The following is a 12,356-nucleotide window of genomic DNA, read 5'->3' as shown; positions in this document are numbered from 1 at the left end:
GTCATGGTATTTCATAACAGCAATAGAAACTTTGGCTAAGACATGGTATTATTGAAAAAAGTGTGCAAATCCTAATTAGAGAATGATGACATCTCTGTGGAGTCAAGTAGCATGATCTGATTCAAACTTCCTTATTCAGAGGTAGCAACTAACAGGGAATTTCTAAGACTAAGTTTATTATCATGACATAGTGAACACTTTATAATCCAACCCTTATGGGATCTGTGATATCTGGAAACAAATCAAGAGCATGGGAATAAAAAAAGGGAAGAATTTTGTTTAAACATTCATGGAAGAAATGAAATTCATATTTAGTAGATTAACACAAAGAGGGTGATGCTTATGATTGTTTCCTGCTACCCAACACAATCCATATTCTCTTTTATTCCTTTTAAGTAATAATAGATTAAGTAATAAGACTCTGTATCTAGAGAGAAAGTTTGAATTTAATATGAACTTAACTCCAAAGATATCACTGTTTGTATGGGATTATTTTGTTTACTAAATTTATTATAAATATAATTTGTATAAGAATGTCAAATGGAATTGCCTGGAAAAGTTCCTATATCTTGCTGATATGGATTTACTTTAATGAGATTTTACAGTAGCAGTGAATTCCATTTGTTTATATCATGGTTTCTTCTACATCTACTGATGGAAATGACAATAGTTAGATTAATTCTGAAACGCTTGCAAAAAATTTCACTTACCAAAAGAAATGATTATTGAAGAACTGCAGCAATTATATTTCACTACTAATGGACTTTCTTCATGTACATTGGTATTGGCTTTTGGAAAAAGAAAGAAAAATTAATTTTTGAATGTCTCAAGTTAGCCAAAGTACTTTAGAAAAAAGTCATTCTACTCTTAATAAAGAAGATATTTATCTAATGCTAGATAAGTTTTAAAATATTTTAAAAGGATTGCTTTTGCGTTCTTTTTTAACTGTCCTACAATAAATAAAATGCAGTTTGGTCATTTCACTTTTTAATGAACCAAGGAGTAATGAACCAAGGAGTAATGAACCAAGGAGTAATGAACCAAGGAGTAAGGGTATAATTCTGTGACATAGAAATATCTCATGGACATTAGCCATCCCATCAAATTACTATTTTAATTTTGAGTTCTCATTCCCTTGTAATTCCGAATAAGTATCTTATATTTTCTGGCATTTTAGCACTTGGGTATTATCTTTTTCTCAAACAATATGCTTTTACAGTTTCATCTCAAAATAATAACAAATAAATTTTGCAAAAATATATGTACTACAGAGTTTCTTTATGCCTGAACTTAATATCAAAATATATCCTGTAAAATTTAGCTATTGTTGCAATTCCATTCACCATTACACATCAGATTTATTCTGGCTCTTCATATTTGACAAATACAAACCCACACATATGGTTGTTCCTATCCCAGAGCAGAATAAATTTGACAACTGAAAAGGTTGCAATAAAAGTCAGTCAACTAGAATTAAAGTGGTAAGTCAGGTAGAAGATTAAAGCATCCTAGCTGGAAAACAATTCTTACCAAAGAAAACTTCACATGTGTGATCTTTATAAAGTTTGAATAACATATATTTTATGGCAAGATGAACCCATTCTAAAATGATCATCCTTATGACATATTAGAAGATTAAAATATTTATAGTATTCATTTCAAAGTATGAGAGCATTTTATATTTTATAGTGAGTGTTTTCTCGCAATCACTTGTCTCTTTACAATCTTATTTGCTTAACGATTAGATAATGGAGAGTGTATATTCCATACCAGACAGTAAGACTTTAGATGCTGTATTTCACCACTATATATCAGCAATCTTAACAATTTTTTAAATGGAGTCATCTCCTTACAATTATTCTAAGTGTGAAATTCATATCCTGTACAGTATTGCTTCATGTAAGTAATTATATTCTTTGGATTTCATTCAATCAATTAATAATTTTACATTTTCACTGTTTAAAAGGTTGGTTGTATGTGACTGAAAATACATGGAAGATATCTGTATCCCAACACATTGACACAAGAGTCTCTATTGCTGTCTTATCCCATAAAAATCTTACTGAGAGTGGTTTAAACTGTGTTAGATGATATGTCAATGATGCTTAACCAATAAAATCATCATATGTCTATTTTTTCTTTCCAATGATTCTGTGTGTTCATATAAGAAATGGAATTACTATTTCAATGACATTTCTTGAAAAACATGAAATGCTATAGTCTCCTGACCGTTGCCTTTCATACATAACAAAAATGCTTGAATCTTTAACTTATACCAGCATATAAAAGCTCTCTCATTCTTTTGAGTTAAGCCTACTCTTCCTTTCTCCCTCAGTTCCTTCTTTTTTAATTGAATATTTTATGTATTACATTTCAAAATTTATACCCTTTTCTGGTTCCCATCTCTTCCATCCACCCTCCCCCTGCCTCTTCGAGTTTGCTACCAATCCCACCTGCACGCTCACACCTCAACACTCTGGCATCCTCTTCACTAGAAAAACTAGACTTCATAGGAAAAGGCTTTTTCCTCCTATTGATGCCAGACAATGCCATCCTCTTCTATATATGTGGCTGGAGTCATGGACACTACCTGTGAACTCTTTGATTGGTAGTTTGGTCCCTCAATTCTTTCCTCTATCACTGGAAAAGAGCTCATTATAATTCCCTGCTGTCATTGCTGTCCTTGCAGCAGGAATACAATGGTTAGTGAGCCTGGACCTCAGGAAGCTGAACGTTCACACACATGACTAAAAACATGTAACCAGTAAATAAAATATAGCGTGTAAATATTGCACAATGAACACTTGCCATGGGATTCAATGCTGTTTCAAAATAATATAGCCAAGTTTACTTTGTGCCCAGCTCCATGAGTGAGTGGGTCATCCTTTATTTTAGATTATTTATTTAGTGTTGAATATTGTGAGCCTCAGACAAAATTCTTCCAGTGGAACTTTATACATACTCATGGTTCTTTATTAGTTTTTTTGTTTTCTTTGGTGTGACTTGATATCAAAATATATACAGCACAAAACTTAGCTCTTTATCATTTTTGGTATAGTGCTCAGCACGTCTGGTGTGTGTCTGTCACTCCCTCTCTGACCCAGATCTATTTGAATTTATGAAGCTGTAATGCCAAGCATTTTACACACAGGAATCAACTTTTTTCTCCCTCCCCAAGACCCCAAACCTCCTGCTTCTTGCCACTATTGATGAAAATTAAATATTCACTGATATATACAGAACGAGAGAATCCCAGTCATTTTTCAGTTAACTTGGTATCCTCAGAGTCCGGCCATGCACCATATGTCAAATGTCTGAGTGATTTTCCATTCCAAGGACAGCCTACAGCTGATAACTCTTCAAACTAAAACTATATTTTTCCAAGTATCTATGTTTGATGATGACTCTTAAAAGCTTTAATCTCCTTTGTAGCCCTCTCCCACCCGAGGTAAAAGAAAGGATGGGCAGTCATTGGGGAGTAGGGTGGTGGCCCTGTTTAGAAAGGGTCATTGGAGCAACACTCATCTGTGTTGCCTGGAAAGCAGAATTTCATTTCTCAAGTTGGAACAGGCAGCTTGTTACATTAGCAAACATTTCATGAATAATCTAGTAGTCCAGTTCTGTAAAGTTGTCATAACAAACAGGATACAGCAGCAGTGGCACAACCTAGTAGAATAGTCAGGCTTCTGTCAGTAGCCTGGACAGAGAGAAATTCTATGCTGTGCTTCTCTCAGGGAACTAAAGATCAGAAGAGACTCAAGATGCACAAGCATTGTTCCTGCTGCTTTATTTGTTTGTCATAGTCTGTATAGATAGATTTCCCTTGGAAAAATATAAAATATTTGAAACGTTTTCTGCTGCTACAAATATATTACTGTAGCTGAGTAATCCTGTACATCATTTTCTCCTCAGAGGGATAGAGATTATTCCAATCATTTACACCAATTGCCGCTAATGTTGAAATGGGTAATCCAATATGTGATCAGAGGAGAAAAATCAAGACAGTGTAGATCCTTTGACCATGTTTCCAATATAAAAAGTTTAAAAACACTTACACCCTATGAGCTGTAATGGTACTGCATACTCTTTTTTTTTTTTTATTAACTTGAGTATTTCTTATATACATTTCGAGTGTTATTCCCTTTCCCGGTTTCCGGGAAAACATCCCCCTCCCCCCTCCCCTTCCTTATGGGTGTTCCCCTCCCAACCCTCCCCCCATTGCCGCCCTCCCCCCATAGACTAGTTCACTGGGGGTTCAGTCTTAGCTTAAAACCACCTCAATAGCAGTTACTTATTTTTACTCTTGTATGAAATAAAGTACAGTTAGTTTTAAAAAAAGGTGATAACAAGGTGTTTTTGAATGTGTAAGTTTGATGGTGCTTTTGGTCAAGATGATAATTATCAAATCTATGATTTCAAGCAAGTTTATAAAATAATGTTGGTAAGACATGAAGCTCCTCTGTTGATTTTCCTATTATGTCTGGCTAAAGGCACATGCCATCTAGTTGTAGGGATAAAGGATCACTTATTTTTGGAGAAAGTCTATGAGTGAGTTAGAGAAGTAAAGGACATCATATCAATCGCAAAGTACATAGGAGTCAGATTGGTAGAACCATCATCATGTTAAACAAGCAGAAATGAGTACTCACACAGAGCCATTTAACTTAACATCATTTTTCTTTTATTTGGCTAAACCATATACATCATGCCTTGGCAAATTCTTTTAAAGTTAGGATTTTGCGTTGTAAAAGCATGTATGTAGTTATATATGTATGTATGTATGTATGTATGTATGTATGTATGTATGTATGTATGTGTTTATATGTCTATATGTGTATGTGTACACAAGGACATATGTTTATATGTTGAATATATGTTTATATATGTGTATATGCATATATGTGTTTGTGCATATATGTGTATGTGGCCATGTATATATATATGCATATATGTATATATTTGTAAGTTTATATATGTTTATATATTTGTATGTGTATATGTGTATATATATGTAACATACAAATGCACTCTATTTTCTAATTTTATGAAAATATTCTCATATATACATTAGTACTCAAGATTTTTAAAAGCTGCTTTATAAATTTTATTCATTTTAAATTTACAGTTCACAAAATATACTCAATATAGGTAATTAATTTCTATACTATCAAATTTCTCATCTATTTCATAAAAACACTAATATTTACATTAGTTATGTGATTGTATATATGTTTTAGAATGAGACATAACTAATTTGCTTTTCAAATATGTGATATAATTTCAGGATACTACTAGACATATGTGAGGTAGAAAATATTTCAAAGGACTGGTATATGGGATAGATCAGAGAGATAGATACATACATACATACATACATGCATCGTTACATTGATGAAAGATCACATATGATAAGTAGACAAATATCACATACTCAGAATCATCAATCATGAAATAATTAGTATTGAAAGGTAAAAATATGGAGCAAAATTTTAAATGTGAATTGTGTTCATATTTTAATACCTAAAGGGAGTTTTATCAGCCATAATCTTTAAAATAAAATGTCTATTTTTCACTTCCACACAAGTAGATAACAGACATGAAATACTTAATTTCCTTGTCATTAATCTTTCAAATAGTTTCATCATCTTGTCTCTGTTACTTAAATGCACTACATCATAATTTGTCTGTATGTTCAAATCTTTAGTCACTTCCACCCTGCTCTGCATTCTACCTCAAATCCTATCACTATATTTAAGTCTACAACAGATACTCATGTGCTATCATGAAAATTAATCACTATCCATCATTTTTTGTCTTTAATATCATTGCTCTCATACAGGTAACTATTATTTCTCTGTTACAAATGTTATTACTACCCCATCCGTGTTTTCAGTATTCTTTTCAACAACAACCATTTCATAATTGCTCTTTATATGAGATAATAAAATGATCTCTTTTTCCCCCAATAAATTATCTACCAACAGTTTGTTACATTGAAACTTTAGACAAGAAAAACAAAGTTGTTACAAAGTGCTAGTTCTACTCAGACCTAGAACTGAAAGCTGTCTATGTGAGAGGAAGCACAGGAAGAACACTTCTGGAAGAGAAAGCAGAGCTTGCAGAAGACCTCGTGCAGGGAAGTGCTTCATGCCATTTTAAACAAAAAGTGTAAAAGACCTGAACTTTCATATTGAGTGAAAGTTGTTGAAGAATATTTACAAGTGATTCTGATTGGACTATATTAGCAGTTTTATTTACAAAATGATGGTAAATACTAGAAAAATGCCCTGAAATTGTAATACGGCAGAAAAGGAAATAAAGTTAAAAGTTAGTACAGGTTTCAATATCGATGCTGTTAATTTGAGCATACTGGAGATTATTGGACGATTTAATGGAATTAATGACTCAGATACATTAACAATATTAAATGACTCTATAGCGAAATTACACAGAGTGAGAACACTAACAATAACCTGTGAAAAAAAATCTGTGCAGGTATGGCTATATTCTTTAATCTTTCTTTTTGAAAACATTCATTTAATTAAGTAAAATTCAATAAGGAACCAAAGATAACTCTTTTTATCTTTAGCATATCCAATCTCTAAAGAGATAGGAGTATAATGGATGAAAATTCTTCCAGGAATTGCCTACTCCAGGTATTATTAATTTCAAATAATAAGCAGTACAGTGTATCATATTTGTGGGCATTAATTACTAAGGCCCAATTATCTCCTCAGAAGGACGTCCATTAAAAAGCAATCTAAGATAACTTTGTTTCCTTTACATATTAAAAATCTAATATATTGAGCTTTCTTATCATTTCACACCATAGGACACCATAGGTAATTACTTCGTTTGTACAAATCAATATCAGTCACTCTACCTTTCTGATTTTGATACATGCCAAGCTTAACAAAGAGGAGACTGTAAATTTCTCAACAGTCCTTATATTTCTCCCATTGTTCACTGCATCTGGACCATATTACAATCAATGAATTTAATATTTTAAGTAAATGATAATGGGATGCAAATGTAGATTTTGATATTTCATACAATAAAACAAATCAAAAGATCCAATAAATAAATAGTTACAGAATTTACTTTTATATGAAGAAAATAGGTTAATAATACCTTATAATAACCACCCTAATTCATATTGAGTCAGTTCTGGAATGTGTGTAACAATATTACAAAAACTTTTTAAAATATTCTGAAAGATAGTTCTAGATTATTTCAGTTCAATTCTCAGGCTCCATATTACTAACTAATATAGTGGTAAACACTTGTACTCCATGTGCATATACAATATTAATTTTCATAGGAAATATGTTTTAAAATCTCAAAAGCTATGTTTATTTAACAGTAAGAGTTTAGAAATGTAAGATTAGACTTTTTTCCATTTTTATTAAATTAAGTATTCATTATTTACATTTCAAATGTTATTTCCTTTCTGGGGTTCCTGTACATCAGCCCTAAATTCTTCCCCTCCCCTTCTATAATTGTTGTCCCCTCCACAGCCATTCCCCTTCCTTAAAGCACCCCTTTGTACTTTCACTACACGAAGCATCCAAATTTAGAAGGACCAAGGGCTTCCCTTTCCAATGGTGCCCCAATAAGTCTATTCACTGCAACATTTGCAGTTGGAGCCCTGGGATACTCCATGTAAGTCTTTGGGTTGTGGTTTATTATGTGGAAGGTTTGGTTGATTGGCAGTTTTTTCTTATGGGATTGCTAGTGCCTTTAGCTCCTTCAGTCCTTTCCTTAATTCTTCCAAAGGAGGTCCCATTCTTAGTTCAGTGATTTACGGCTGGCATTCTCCTCTGTGTTTCACAAGTTCTGGCTAAGTATCTCAGGAGGGATTTATATCCAGTTACTGGCAGCATGCACTTCTTAGCTTCATAGATCTTATCATGTTTTGGTATATCCATAAATACATACATATATGCACACACATACACACACACACACACACACACACACACACACACACACACACACATATATATATATATATATATATATATTATAATATGATATGTATATATGAGCCACATATCTGGCAGACTCTTAATGGCCATTCCTTCAGTCTCCTAAAAACATGGCCTCCCTAACCCTCTTATGGATATTTTAGTTCCTCTTTTAAGGAAGGAGTGAAGAATCTCCATTTTGGTCCTCCTTCTTGAGTTTCATGTGGTTTTGCATTGTAACTTAGGTAATTTGAGCATTTGGGCTAATATCTACCTATCAATGATTGTGTACTATGTGTGTTTTTCTGTGATTGGGTAACCTCACTCAGGATGATATTTTCTAGGTCCACCCATTTGCCTATGAATTTTATGCACTCATTGTTTTTGATAGCTGAGTGGTAATTCATTGTGTAAATATACATCATTTTCTGTATCCATTCCTCTGTTGAAGGGCATCTGGGTTCTTTCAAGGTTCTGGATATTATGAATAAGGCTGCTATGAACATAGTGCAACCTGTGTGTTTGCTGTATGTTGGTGCATCTTTTTGGTATATGTCCAGGGGAGGTATAGCAGGTTCCTCAGACAGTACAATATCTAATTTTTCAGAAAACTCAGGACTGATTTACAGTGAGGTTGTACCAGTTTGCAATCCCAACAACAATGGAGGAATGTTCCTCTTTCTCCACATCCTTACCAACATATACTGTCGCTGATGACTAAGTATATTGTACATAATTCAAATCATTTTAAGAAATGATGGTATCCCAACTGCTAGTCTGGATGTAGCTGAATGCCAATTGCTCCATTTTTATCTCTTTCTTAAAAGATCAAGTCCTAATGCATCAAGGAAATCCACATAAAACCATATATGCAGAAGTCAATAGAAGGGAAAGTGTCAGAAAGTGCATAGAAAACAGCTTCACAGTAGAAAATTTTCAGAACAAAGTATCAAATGTTCAGGCTCTAAGATCACCAGTCAATATATGAAATCTCATCTTTCCGAAAAATTTCTTTACAGCAAAGTACAGTGCCAATAGGACAAAACAGAAATCTACACATTTGGAAAACACTTTATCCAATCCTATATCTGGTAGAGTTCCATAATAAAAAATATAGAAATAAATCAGAAAGTTAAACTCCCACACAACAAAGTAACCCAAATTTTAAATTGGGTTAAAGAGCTAAACCAAGAATTCCCAAATGAGGTATCTCAACAACTGAGAAACATATCAGGAAATGTTCACCATCCTTTGTTATCAGGAAAATACAAATTAAAATGAACTGGAGAGTCTACATTACACAAATCAGTGTGAATAAGACAAAATCTAATGCAGTAGCAGAATAGACTAGGATGTAGAGAAAGTGTAACACTCCTCCACTGCTGGTGGGATTGGTATCTGTATAGCCACTATGGATATCAATGTGGAGGTTCAGAGAATATTGCAAATAGCATTGCCTGAAAACCGGGCGTTACCACTCACTTCAACGCAAATACTCAAACATGATCCACATATAACAGTGATATGTGGTTGACATTTTCATGGCAGCCTTACTTATATTAGTCAAATGCTGGAAACAAACATGAAATACGTCAACTCAATTGATGAATAAATACAGAAAATGTGCTATATTTAAACAAAGAAATACTACTCAGGTATTAAAAATGAGGAAACCAAGAAATTTGTAGGCAAAGTGATGGACCTGGAAATTAGTGAAGTAACAGAGATCAAAAAGGACATAACATGGGATGTACTTAGTGAGAAATGGATGTTAAAATCAAAGATACCCAATACACAAATCATTTATCACATGGAGGGTAAAATGTTACAAGGCCAAACTGTGGTTTCTTGCAACCCTCTTAGAAGTGAGAACAAAATTATAATGGAAGACAGAGGAATGGAGGGACCATGCTAGATGTAGAGAAGGATGGACAAAATGGGGGAGTAGAAACTATATAAAGAGAAAAGAGAAATCTAGCCGAAAATAGGAATAAATAACAATAAGCATCAGTGGTGGGTGTTGAACTTGGGTATGCCCAGGAAAGTTGAAGATGCCAGGGATGCAAGAGGGTCCCATAAATTTACTGGGACCGTTGTAGTTGAAATACTAAGCAGCAAAGAGAAAGAACCACAAGAGCCTGTCTCCTGTACCTAGACATGCTCACCTGTGAAGAGCAGGTGATGCCCACACAGTTCAAAATCTTTAACATATAAATGTCCAAAATGAAAAAAAAAATGCAAAGATAAAAAAGGAGGGGAGACTGAAGGAAAGGCAATCCAGAGACCACCCGACCAGAAGAACAATTTCATCCACAGACTCCAAATCCTCAGACTATTCCTGATGTCAAGATGTGCTTGCAGATAAGACCTAAATATGTCTGTACTCTGAGGGGCTCTTCCATCACCTGATGGTGACAGATTCATATACAGATAACCATTGGACAGAATCTGAGAGCTAGAAAAGAATGGTTAATGGATTACCTGAAGGATCTGAAGGGGAGTGGAGCCCAATATTAAGAACAACACTATCATTAAGTTGACCATCAGAGGTTCAGGAAATTTACCACAAACAAGTGTATACTTGGGCCAGTCCATGGCTTTGGCTACAAAGATCGTAGAGCATATGGAGAAGACAACTGCCTCATCTTCATTCTCTGGGAAAGGAGTCAGTTGTTCCTATGGAGTCTTCATATCCCAGAGAAGGGGGATGCTAGAGGACTAAATTGGAAGTGGACATGTAGATGGGGGAGCACCAATTTATAAAGAAAGAGGATCAGAATGGCTTGTGTGATTCAAGGAAGAAAGACAAATTGGGGAAATGATATTTGAAATGTAAACAAATAGATTACTGTATACATATAATGTTTATAATATTATACATTTATGTTTCGAACAGAGACATTCACATCTCACTCCTTAACGACTATACAGTCACTATCTCTACTACAGGTTTACTGAAAGCTGAAATCCATAATTTTTCAGATGTACTTATCATTGGAAATTACATAGATAAACCCAATCAATATTTAATCTTCTGTCCTGTACCTATTATAAGTAGTTATTAACCTTGATAAAAAATGAAAAAAAATTGTTTCTACTCCATTAGGTTTCCATTCTATGACTGAAATTTCACTGAATTTTAGCTGTACATCTCTATATTCCCTCCATTGTCGCCCTCTTCGCTGTCTCTTCACATTTGACATTCCTGTTCCTGACAGTGTCCCTCAGCAATTCAAAAGTACACTTGTACTTCCCAAAATGGGGACAGAGGACACTAAACTGATCATACAGATACACAGTTTGGTGAATTAACATTCAGATTAAAGTGAATAAGTATCTCATTTTCCCTTTTGGATCTGGGTTAAGTCATCTATGATGAGTTACACAAGACACATTCACTGTCCTGAAAATTACCTGCTTTCCTTTTTCTAGTCTGTCAATGCACCATATTTCCTTATGCAATCATTTGTTAAAGAACAACTTGAATACTTCCAAATTATCAAGGGTCTCGATACTATAATAAATCAACATTTGGATATATGTCCTCGAGTTAAATCTTAAGGTGTATCCATTTCTACATTCGTGAAGAAACATCATACTGATTTCTAAAGTTGCTGTAGAGTTTGCAATCCCACCAGGAGAATAGCAATATTCTCCTCTCTCCATAATACCGTAAAGATAAGTTGGGACATGTTTTATTAAACTAAGGTTTCTGAAAGGGATCAAAATATGTCAGAATCATTTTGATTTGCATTTCTGTAATGTATAAGGATGATATATATTTTGCATTAGGTTCTTAGTCATTTAAGTTTCTTCAATTGTGAATATTTTGTTTAGATATGTACCCAATTAATTATTTTTACTGGATATATAGTGTTTTAGTCTTTTCATTATGATTTATAGAAGCCCGTATTTGAACGTGTACATGGAAAAATGCTTACTCTTTTTGAAATTAGCCACTTTAAATTTACTAAGGTAAAATCAGATAATGTGCTCTCACTAAACTAACAGAATTGGCCGATCTGTTGTAACTAACAAAATTCATTGAGGTCACTTTATGAAACATCCCTATATAATAAAACATTCTCTATGTACATAATATTGAGGAATATTCTTAAATGTTTTATTTTTTGAGAATTTCCCCCAAAATATTTTGCTGATAATTTTCCCATTTATTTTACCTACATCACTGTATTTCTTTGAATCCTACCTTTGTATATCTTCCACGTTAAAATACTATTTAATAACCGCATGATGATCCCTTACAAAAATTGTTCAACACTCCAACAGAAGACTCTCACGGTCCATAGTGTGTCAGTTAGGAGTAACAACTTTCAGGCATTTATACGGCATTTACACTGCATTCTGTATGGTTGACTAGCTTGAAAC

This window comes from Rattus norvegicus, chromosome Y (assembly GCF_036323735.1).
Source record: "Rattus norvegicus strain BN/NHsdMcwi chromosome Y, GRCr8, whole genome shotgun sequence".
In the NCBI taxonomy this organism is placed as follows: Eukaryota; Metazoa; Chordata; class Mammalia; order Rodentia; family Muridae; genus Rattus; species Rattus norvegicus.
Note: the sequence above shows the minus strand (reverse complement) of the source record.